Source organism: Rutidosis leptorrhynchoides, chromosome 6 (assembly GCF_046630445.1).
Source record: "Rutidosis leptorrhynchoides isolate AG116_Rl617_1_P2 chromosome 6, CSIRO_AGI_Rlap_v1, whole genome shotgun sequence".
Lineage (NCBI taxonomy): Eukaryota > Viridiplantae > Streptophyta > Magnoliopsida > Asterales > Asteraceae > Rutidosis > Rutidosis leptorrhynchoides.
In genome coordinates, this window is record NC_092338.1 from 79,548,213 (window position 1) to 79,560,630 (window position 12,418).

Below are 12,418 nucleotides of genomic sequence, written 5' to 3' on the forward strand. Positions count from 1 at the left end.
TAAACTATGTTCTAGTGATTACAAGTTTAAACCTTCGAATAAGATAGCTTTATATGTATGAATTGAATGATGTTATGAACATCATTACTACCTTAAGTTCCTTGGATAAACCTACTGGAAAAGAGAAAAATGGATCTAGCTTCAACGGATCCTTGGATGGCTCGAAGTTCTTGAAGCAGAATCATGACACGAAAACAAGTTCAAGTAAGATCATCACTTGAAATAAGATTGTTATAGTTATAGAAATTGAACCAAAGTTTGAATATGATTATTACCTTGTATTAGAATGATAACCTACTGTAAGAAACAAAGATTTCTTGAGGTTGGATGATCACCTTACAAGATTGGAAGTGAGCTAGCAAACTTGAAAGTATTCTTGATTTTATGTAACTAGAACTTGTAGAATATATGAAGAACACTTAGAACTTGAAGATAGAACTTGAGAGAGATCAATTAGATGAATAAAATTGAAGAATGAAAGTGTTTGTAGGTGTTTTTGGTCGTTGGTGTATGGATTAGATATAAAGGATATGTAATTTTGTTTTCATGTAAATAAGTCATGAATGATTACTCATATTTTTGTAATTTTATGAGATATTTCATGCTAGTTTCCAAATGATGGTTCCCACATGTGTTAGGTGACTCACATGGGCTACTAAGAGCTGATCATTGGAGTGTATATACCAATAGTACATACATCTAAAAGCTGTGTATTGTACGAGTACGAATACGAGTGCATACGAGTAGAATTGTTGATGAAACTGAACGAGGATGTAATTGTAAGAATTTTTGTTAAGTAGAAGTATTTTGATAAGTGTATTGAAGTCTTTCAAAAGTGTATAAATACATATTAAAACACTACATGTATATACATTTTAACTGAGTCGTTAAGTCATCGTTAGTCGTTACATGTAAGTGTTGTTTTGAAACCTTTAGGTTAACGATCTTGTTAAATGTTGTTAACCCAATGTTTATAATATCAAATGAGATTTTAAATTATTATATTATCATGTATTAATATCTCTTAATATGATATATATACATTAAATGTCTTTACAACGATAATCGTTACATATATGTCTCGTTTAAAAATCATTAAGTTAGTAGTCTTGTTTTTACATATGTAGTTCATTGTTAATATACTTAATGATATGTTTACTTATCATAGTATCATGTTAACTATATATATATATATCCATATATATGTCATCATATAGTTTTTACAAGTTTTAACGTTCGTGAATCACCGGTCAACTTGAGTGGTCAATTGTCTATATGAAACATATTTCAATTAATCAAGTCTTAACAAGTTTGATTGCTTAACATGTTGGAAACATTTAATCATGTAAATATCAATCTCAATTAATATATATAAACATGGAAAAGTTCGGGTCACTACAACAGACACCTTAATTGACGCGAATCCTAAAGATAGATCTATTGGGCCTAACAAACCCCATCCAAAGTACCGGATGCTTTAGTAATTTGAAATTTATATCATATCCGAAGGGTGTCTCGGAATGATGGGGATATTCTTATATATGCATCTTGTTAATGTTGGTTACCAGGTGTTCACCATATGAATGATTTTTATCTCTATGTATGGGATATGTATTGAAATATGAAATCTTGTGGTCTATTGTTACGATTTGATATATATAGCTTAAACCTATAACTCACCAACATTTTTGTTGACGTTTAAAGCATGTTTATTCTCAGGTGAATACTAAGAGCTTCCGCTGTTGCATACTAAAATAAGGATAAGATTTGGAGTCCATGTTTGTATGATATTGTGTAAAAACTGCATTCAAGAAACATATGTCGATGTAATATATTTCTATTGTAAACCATTATTGTAAACCATTCAAGGGACTGTGATGCTTGCTCACTTAACACCAAATAAGTAAGCTTGGTTAACACTGTTGTAAAGATCTTCGATTAATTCCCGATTACTCCTTTTTGAGAAAAGACCAATTCGATTTCTTCAACCGCTCAAACGTCAATCGACATCGATTCCTTGCACGAATGTGATGGAATTGATTTTTCAGAAAATTTCACCCAGGCAAACGAGGAGCTCAATGATGGTTTCTTTGACATGTACATTTAAGCAAGTCGAGAAATGTTTGACAGCTGGGAATGTGCAAAAGAATGATGTTGATGATATAGAATTGTTGATGGGTTGACTCGTATACCAAAGGTACAACATATGTTGCGTGAGTTATTTAATTATAAACAAGTTTATAAAAGCGTTAATACAGATGAAATTGTAGCTTATGGTGCAGCGATCTGGCTACATACTTAAATGACGATGACAATATAACTGTAAAAGATATCATACTTTTAGATATGACACCTCTGTCCCTTGGCATTAAGGTTAGCGGAGAAAATATGAGTGTAGTAATGCCAAGAAATACACCAATACCTACCGTGAAATAGCATCGTTATCAAGCAAGTTTTGACAATAAAATATCTATATATGTCCCAGTGTATCACGGTGAGTGCAGCAAAACAAAGGATAATGGTGTATCCTATCGTATACACGCATAAAAGGCGTAATGGTTGCTGATAATGCTAAAAATAAACATATATTTCATAGCATTATCCCTCAAGAAAGACAAGCTTTTAGTTGCAATTGTTCTATTTACAAGTGATAATCGTTTAAATAATAAAAGGTGAAGACAAAAGACAGATTCGACGAATTGAAGACGCAAACGACCAAAAAGCTCAAAAGTATAAAATACAATCAAAGTGATTCCAATTATTGATGAGAAACGTCTCAAAATTACAAGAGTACAAGACGCGAAACGCAAAATACAAGATATTAAATTGTACGCAAGGACGTTCGAAAATCCGGAACCGGGACCAGAGTCAACTCTCAACGCTCGACGCAACGGACTAAAAATTACAAATCAGCTATGCACATAAATATAATATAATATTTAAATAATTCTTATAATTATTTATATATTATATTTATTTATTAAAAAGTCGACAAGCTTGTGAACAAAAACATGTGAGCTGGATCCTACCTCCATGCGATCACATGGCATGGAGGCACAAAAGCCATGCGATCGTATGGCACACTTTTTCAGCTCAGTTCCTATAAATTTCGCAGTTTGGTGATGATTTTAACCATCTTTTTCTCTTCCATCATTCAACGTGTATATATATATATATATATATATATATATATATATATATATATATATATATATATATATATATATATATATATATATATATATATATTATATTTTAATTTTAACTTTAATTTTAAATTCTAATAATAAGGGTATGTTAGCGAATGTTGTAAGGGTGTAAGTCGAAATTCTGTCCGCGTAACACTACGCTATTTTTAATCATTGTAAGTTATGTTCAACCCTTTTTAATTTAATGTCTCGTAGCTAAATTATTATTATGCTTATTTAATGCCGAAGTAATCGTGATGTTGGGCTAAATATTAAAATTGGGTAATTGGGCTTTGGATCATAATTGGGGTTTGGACAAAAGAACGACACTTGTGGAAATTAGACTATGGGCTATTAATGGGTTTTATATTAACTAAATGATACCTCGTTGATTTAATATATAGACTTATAATTTGATGTATTTATATATAACCACATACGCTTGACTGGGTACGGTGGGCGGGATATCTATAAATACCAATAATTGTTCATTTTACTGGACACGGGATTGGATTAATAGTTAATAGACTTGTTGAAATAGGGGTGGATTACATTCAAGGGTAATTGGTGTAATTGTTAATAAAGTAGTAAAACCTTGAATTACATGCAGTCGATAACCTGGTGTATTCATTAAACAAAGTATTAAGACCTTGTTACAATTCGAATCCCCAATTAGTTGGAATATTTGACTTCGGAAATAAGAATAATTTGACGAAGACTTTCGCACTTTATGATTATGACTGATGGACTATTATGGACAAATCCGTATGGACATATCGAATAATCCAGGACAAAGGACAATTAACCCATGGGAATAAACTATAAACAACACGTCGAACATCATGATTACGGAAGTTTAAATAAGCATAATTTTTATATTTCATATTTAATTGCACTTTTAATTATCTCACTTTTATTTATTGTCATTATATTTAATTGCACTTTTAATTATCGCACTTTTATTTATTGTCATTGTATTTAATTGCACTTTTAATTATCGCATTTTATTTATTGTCATTGTATTTAATTGCACTTTTATTTTATCGCACTTTTATTTATCGCAATTTCATTATCGTTATTTACTTTACGCTTTATATTAAGTTATATTTATTTTTTTCATTAGGTTTTAACTGCGACTAAAAGTTTTAAAATCGACAAACCGGTAATTAAACGGTAAAAACCCCTTTTTATAATAATAATATTTCTTATATATTTTTGTATTTTTACAATTATAGTTTTTAAAAATATAGCGTTAAGCTTGTTTAAAAGATCCCTGTGGAACGAACCGGACTTACTAAAAACTACACTACTGTACGATTAGGTACACTGTCTATAAGTGTTGTAGCAAGGTTTAGGTATATCCACTCTATAAATAAATAAATCACTTGTGTAAAATTGTATCGTATTTAATAGTATTTCCTTGAAAAAATATAACTATTTTATACACCACCTCGCACACATCAAGTATTTTTGGCGCCGCTGTAGGGGACAGTCAAACGCCGAAAGCGCAACGCTAAATATATAAAAAAAGTTTTTTATTTTTCTTATAAAAATATACGTTTTAAAAAAAATATATATAATATATTCAAAAATATAAAAAGAAAAACAAAATTTATATAATTTTAAGAGTTTGTTAAATATTTAAGTTTTATAAAGTTTATTTATTTTTGTTTTTAGTTTGTAAAAATATAAATTTTATTTAAATATTTTGTATTAATATAAAACAGAATACTGAAAAAAAAATATAAGTTTTCGGCCTGGTACTGTAGCAGCCCAGCATTTGGCCCGAATCTGCAGGTCATACGACCGCATGAAAACTTAACTAGAACTCCATGCGATCGCATGGAGTGATTTGACAGGCCCGGTACATCAGATCCATCGAATTAGGGTTTTAATTAATATTAATTATTAATATAAACCCTAATTAGGGTTTAGTTTTTTATTATTTGTTTTAAGTTTTTAATTTATTTGTATTTTTAAGTGTAATTATTTTTAATAAATTATAAAATTAATACTTTTATAAAATAAATAATATAAAAATAATATTTTTATAAAATTGTACTTTTTTACAACTTTAAGTATATTTTTATATTTTGTATATTTTTATTTGTTTTAGCGTAATTTTTGTATTTTTTTCGCTCGTATTTAGTTTTAAGACATAGTTTTTTGCCATAGTTATTTTTTATTTCTAGATTTTTAGGCTTTGCCGTAAAATCCCTTAAATGCTTTTTCTTTAGACTAAAATTTAGGTGCTTTAGAATTTTGCGACGCCGTTTTTAATATTTTAGTACCTTTTTAAGTTATTGTCATTTTGGGATATAGTATTTCTTTTAAGTTTTAATATTTTTAGACGCAACTTTTAATTCTTAGTTTTTAGACTTTTTAAGTTTCGACGCGCTACTTTCGTATTTTTATTTTTCGACGCCTATTATTTTTCGACGTTTTAGTTTTTAGGACTTAGATTTTTTCTATTTCTTCTCTAAAATTTCTTTAAATTTCAACGAAAAATTATTTTAAGCGGTTAAATTGATAGACATCCAAATTTTCTGCTTCGTAGTAATAGTTGGATTTGTTAGTGGCTGAGTTGTGAGCTTCCGATTTAAAGGGTTCTGGCTCCCTGCTACATTTTTTGGCTATTCGAAACGTGGGCAAAAGCAGAAAAGTCTGTTAATTTGATAACTTATATAATTTTTATTTTTATAACTAATAGGATATTCAGTGAATGCACCGAGCAAAACGTTCACCACCTTTTGTACGTTCACCACCTGTAACTAGATCAAGACATCTAGCCAATATTGTCGCCGTTGATTTTTCTTTAGAATCATCATCCAGTCGACCAAGTACTCCAATTCAAATTTTCGATAATCTATTTTTTGAACCCGACCTCACAATTGAGAATCCAGAGGATCTTCAGGGACAATTCAGAGATCCTGAACCATTAATCTTTCCTCCGGAACCACCAATCATTCAAACAGAGATTGTCGAGGAACCAACCATTAAATCAGAATCCTTTAGTGATTCAGATTCAACAAATTCAATCATGGAAAATCTGGAACCTCTAAGTATGGAAGACCGAATGCGAGCTAAACGCACTGGCCAAGGTCACGCAATTACTCAACCTGACATTAATGCGCCAGATTATGAAATCAAAGGACAAATCCTACACATGGTAACAAATCAATGCCAATTTAGTGGTGCACCGAAGGAAGATCCAAACAAACATCTTCATACCTTTAATAGGATTTGTACTCTATTTAAAATCCGAGAAGTGAAGGATGAACAGATATATCTCATGTTATTTCCCTGGACTTTAAAGGGAGAAGCCAAAGATTGGTTAGAATCGTTACCTGAAGGGGCGATTGATACATGAGATGTTTTAGTTGAAAAATTTCTTAAACAATTCTTTCCGGCATCTAAAGCCGTGAGACTTCAAGGAGAAATTGTTACGTTCACGCAAAAGCCAAACAAAACTCTATATGAAGCGTGAACAAGATTTGGAAAGTTATTGAGAGGATGTCCGCAACATGGTTTAGACACTTGTCAAATAGTACAAATATTCTACCAAGGATGCGACATCACTACAAGAAAAGATATCGATATAGTAGCTGGTGGTTCCATTATGAAGAAAACCGCAACTGATGCTTACAAAATTATTGATAACACTGCTTCCCACTCACATGAGTGGCACCAAGAAAAAGATATCGTTAGATCATCTAAAGCAGCTAGAGCCGATTCTAGCCATGACTTAGATTCCATTTCCGCAAAGATAGATGCTGTCGAGAGACGAATGGAAAAGATGACTAAAGATATTCACTCAATACGAATTAGTTGTGAGTAGTGTGGAGGACCACATTTGACAAAAGATTGTCTCAGTATTGAACTAACAATGGAACAAAGAGAGAATGTTTCATACATAAACCAAAGGCCTGGAAATAATTATCAGAATAATTATCAACCTCCAAGACCAATCTACAATCAAAATCAGAATTATAACCGAAATGTTCCATACAACAATCAAAAAGGTCCTAGTAATCAACAAGTATCCAATAATACTTATAACCAGCAAAGACCTATTTTTCAAAACAAACCACCACAAACCGATGATAAAAAGCCAAATTTTGAAGATATGATGTTAAAGCTAGTTTATTCTCAAACACAGTTTTTCACATCTTAGAAACAAACCAATGAACAAAATGCTCAAGCATTTAGAAATCAACAAGCTTCTATTCAAAATCTCGAACAAGAAGTGAGTAACCTAGCAAGGTTGATAGGTGAAAGAAAACCGGGAAGTTTACCTAGTGATACAAATGCTAACCCCCGGAATGAAACAGCGAAAGCCATTACCACAAGAAGTGGTATTACCCTTAAACCACCTGAAATGCCTGTAATTTCTGATGAAGCTATTCCTACTCCACAAGAACCACAATCTGAGTAAAATAAGGAAAAAGAACCGATAGTTGAGAAGGTTAATGAAGATAACACAGTTAAGGCTAAACCTTATGTTAAACCATACCAACCACCACTTCCTTACCCGAGTAAAATGAGAAAAGAAAGACTTGAAGCCAAGCAATCCAAATTCTTAGATATGTTTAAACAAATAAATGTCAATCTTCCTTTCATTGATGTGATTTCAGGAATGCCTAGATATGCTAAATTTCTGAAAGATCTAATCACAAATAGAAAGAAAATGGAAGAACTCTCGGCTGTTACTATGAATGTTAATTGTTCTGCAGTACTGTTGAATAAGATACCAGAAAAATTATCAGATCCAGGAAGTTTCACAATTCCATGTTTTCTGGGAAGTCTTAGTTCAATAGAAGCATTGGCAGACTTAGGTGCTAGTATAAATCTAATGCCATATTCGCTATACGCTAAACTAGACCTTGGAGAATTGAAACCAACACGAATAAGTATACAACTTGCCGATCGATCAGTAAAATATCCTAGAGGGATAATGGAGAACATGCTAGTTAAAGTTGGTACTTTAGTATTTCCAGTAGATTTTGTTATTCTGGACATGGAAGAAGATTCTCGAGTTCCTCTTATATTAGGAAGACCATTTTTAAACACGGCTAAAGCAATAATAGACGTGTTTGGTAAGAAACTGACCCTAAGTATAGAGGACGAGAGTGTCACCTTTTCAGTTGATAGAGCCATGCAACAACCTCAATCTGCAGATGATACATGCTATTATATTTAAACTATAGATTCACATACAGAATTGTTAGAAGAATTTCCAGAATTACAAGGAACAGGAGAATGTTCTTTAGGAGAAGGAACGGAACAAATTGATGAAGCTGAAATGTTAGCTACACTTATGGCTAATGGATATGAACCAACAACAGAAGAAATTCAAATGATAAAAGAAGAAGACAGATATCGATATAAATCATCGATAGAAGAACCACTGACATTAGAGTTAAAGCCACTTCCAAACCATTTGGAATACGCTTATTTACATGGTGAATCTGAATTACCTGTAATAATATCGTCTTCTCTTACGGAAAATGAAAAATCTCAACTCATTACTGCGCTAAAAGCTCATAAACCAGCTATTGCATGGAAAATTCACGATATTAAAGGCATAAGTCCTTCGTATTGCACACATAAAATCCTTATGGAAGAAGGTCATAAAACGTATGTGCAACGCCAACGAAGAGTAAATTCTAATATGCAAGATGTTGTTAAGAAAGAAATTATTAAACTGCTTGATGCAGGTTTAATTTATCCAATCTCTGATAGTCCATGGGTAAGCCCAGTTCAATGCGTACCTAAGAAAGGTGGCATGACTGTCATCATAAATGAGAAAAATGAGCTTATTCCTACTAGGACTGTAACAGGATGGCGTGTTTGTATTGATTATAGAAAATTAAATGACGCCACCAGAAAAGATCACTTTCCCTTACCTTTTATTGATCAAATGTTGGAAAGATTAGCCGGAAATAGTTACTATTGTTTTCTTGATGGTTTTTCCGGATATATTCAATTTCTAATAGCACTCGAGGACCAAGAGAAAACCACATTCACGTGCCCTTATGGTACTTTTGCTTACAAACGCATGCCATTTGGACTTTGCAATGCCCCTGCAACCTTTCAAAGGTGCATGATGGCAATTTTTCACGACATGATAGAAGAATGCATGGAACTTTTCATGGATGACTTTTCAGTCTTCTGTGATACATTTGAATCATGTCTAGTTAATCTTGAACGAATGCTTATTAGATGCGAACAATCAAATCTAGTACTTAATTGGGAGAAATGCCATTTCATGGTTAAAGAAGGCATCGTTCTTGGACATAAAATTTCAAAGGAAGGAATTGAAGTGGATAAAGCTAAAGTAGATGTAATTGCTAAACTTCCACATCCCACCAATGTTAGAGGAGTTAGGAGTTTTCTAGGGCATGCCGGTTTTTACCGACGTTTCATAAAAGATTTTTCTAAAATTGCCACTCCTATGAATAAACTCCTTGAAAAAGATGCTCTATTTATCTTTTCAGATGAATGCATCAAATCTTTTAATATTCTTAAAGAGAAACTCACTAATGCGCCGATCATGATAACTCCAAATTGGAATCTACCGTTTAAACTTATGTGCGATGCAAGTGATTTTGCAATGGGAGCCGTTTTAGGACAAAGGATTGAAAAGCGATTTCAACCTATATATTATGCTAGTAAGACGTTACAAGGAGCACAAACGAACTATACAACTACTGAAAAAGAACTCCTTGCTATTGTCTTTGCTTTTGACAAATTTCGTTCATATCTCGTTCTAGCTAAAACGGTGGTCTATACCAACCATTCTGCTCTTAGATACCTATTTTCGAAACAAGATGCCAAATCAAGATTAATTTGTTGGATCTTACTCTTACAAGAGTTCGATATTGAAATCCGAGATAAAAAGGGAGCAGAAAATCTCGTCGCTGATCATCTTTCTCGTCTTGAAAATCCAGAATTAGAAGTTCTAAATGAATCGGCCATACAAGACAACTTTCCTGATGAATATCTATTGAAGATAGATTATAATGAAATTCCATGGTTTGCAGACTATGCAAACTACTTAGTATGTGGATTTCTTGAAAAAGGATTGTCGTACCAAAAACGAAAGAAATTCTTTAGTGATATAAAACACTATTTCTGGGAAGATCCACATTTGTTTAAAAGTTGTCCCGTTGGAATAATACGCCGATGTGTATTCGGAGATGAAGCTAGTAAAATTTTAAACCATTATCACACAGGACCAACAGGAGGGCATTATGGGCCTCAACTCACAGCAAGAAAAGTTTACGATGCTGGATTCTATTGGCCTACAATTTTCAAAGATGCACACCTTCTTTTCAAATTCTGTGATGCTTGTCAAAGGGCCGGAAAAATAAGTCAACGTGATGAAATGTCACAAAATGTCATTCAAGTATGTGAAGTATTTGACATTTGGGGTATTGACTTTATGGGTCCATTTCCAAAATCTCATAATAATCTCTACATTCTCGTTGCCATTGATTATGTATCTAAATGGGCGGAAGCACAAGCTCTCCCGACTAACGATGCACGAGTTGTAGTTAACTTTTTAAAACGTCTTTTTGCTAGGTTTGGAACACCGAAAGCTTTAATAAGTGATCGGGGTACTCATTTTTGTAATAATCAACTTGAGAAAGTTCTCAAAAGATATGGAGTAACTCATAAAATCTTCACCGCATATCATCCACAAACAAGTGGACAAGTTGAAAATACCAACCGAGCTTTAAAACGTATTCTAGAGAAAACCGTAGGATTAAATCCGAAGGAATGGTCCATTAAATTGGGGGATGCACTCTGGGCTTTTAGAACAGCCTACAAAACTCCAATTGGAACCACACCTTTTAAACTCGTTTACGGAAAAGCATGTCATCTTCCAGTAGAAATTGAACACAAAGCATTTTGGGCTCTGAAGACATGTAATCTTGATTTACATGAAGCTGAACGTCTACGGTTAAGCCAACTAAACGAATTAGAAGAATTGAGACATGAAGCATACGAAAATTCGTTAATCTATAAGGAAAGAACGAAGAAATGGCATGATAAAAGAATCAGAAGTTCAAAAGAATTTAAGGAAGGAGACATAGTTCTTCTTTTCAATTCACGATTCAAGCTATTTCCTGGAAAATTGAAATCAAGATGGTCTGGACCATTTATAGTCAAGAGAGTTTTCCCATACGGAATAATAGAGTTAATAAATTCAAATAGGATTGAATTTAAAGTTAATGGTCACAGAGTTAAACATTACATACATGGTCCGATGGAAGTTGACAATGAAGTCAATCACAATTTCAACACCACATCTAACTAAGTGTGGGGAGGTTCGAATATTTTTAGGGTAATATGTATTTCTGTTAGAGTTAGATATTCTGTTTTCGTGTAGTTATCGAGAATGGAATCCGAATGGTCTTTCCCTAGTAGACCCTAAAGAACTATCTTCTTCCCCCATTCTGAATTATTATTTTTTTAGGTTTTACGAGATGAAGAATTCCTGTGAACTAAACCATGGTATAATGCTACACGCTTTGATCACTAAACGTAATAATGATACACTCCCAAGTGACCTGGTATCAGTAATAAGAGCCAAATTGGACGGAGTAAGAAAAGAACTCAGAAACGATCATAATAAGTTACATTTTGGTAAAGGAATATCAAAATCCGCAGCGAAAAGAAGAGCACGCCACCTTGAAAGATGTCACAAATGCGGAAAATGGTCATACGAAGGAAAATGCTCGACGAATCAGACATATTCCAATACCGAGTTCGTGACTTTATGCAGAGAAGGGCCATTCATATGTTTCGAAGAAAAATCATTGAATGCTTGAGGTTATGCCTATGTAGCTATGGAAAACCAATTAGTCCGACTATCTTATGAGTGGGCTAAAGCAGGTCACTGAGAATTCTATCTCACAGGTAAGTTTGTACAGTTTTTATTTTTATTTTATTGCTTTTAACCTTTTGATAATAAACGCTAAATTGTTCGCTATAAAGTATTAAATTGGTATTCAATAAAATTAGTTATGCGTAACCGAAATTATTGATATCATACAAAAATTTATTACATCACTGCGAAATTTACCGTTTATTCTTAAGGTATAAATATCTTTAATCAATCAATCCATAATATTTCAAAAATTCGTCAGGAGTAAAACTAGGTAATATAGCCGAAATTACTTTACCGAAAAGAGGGGCGTATATTTTTGATAATATTTGATTGA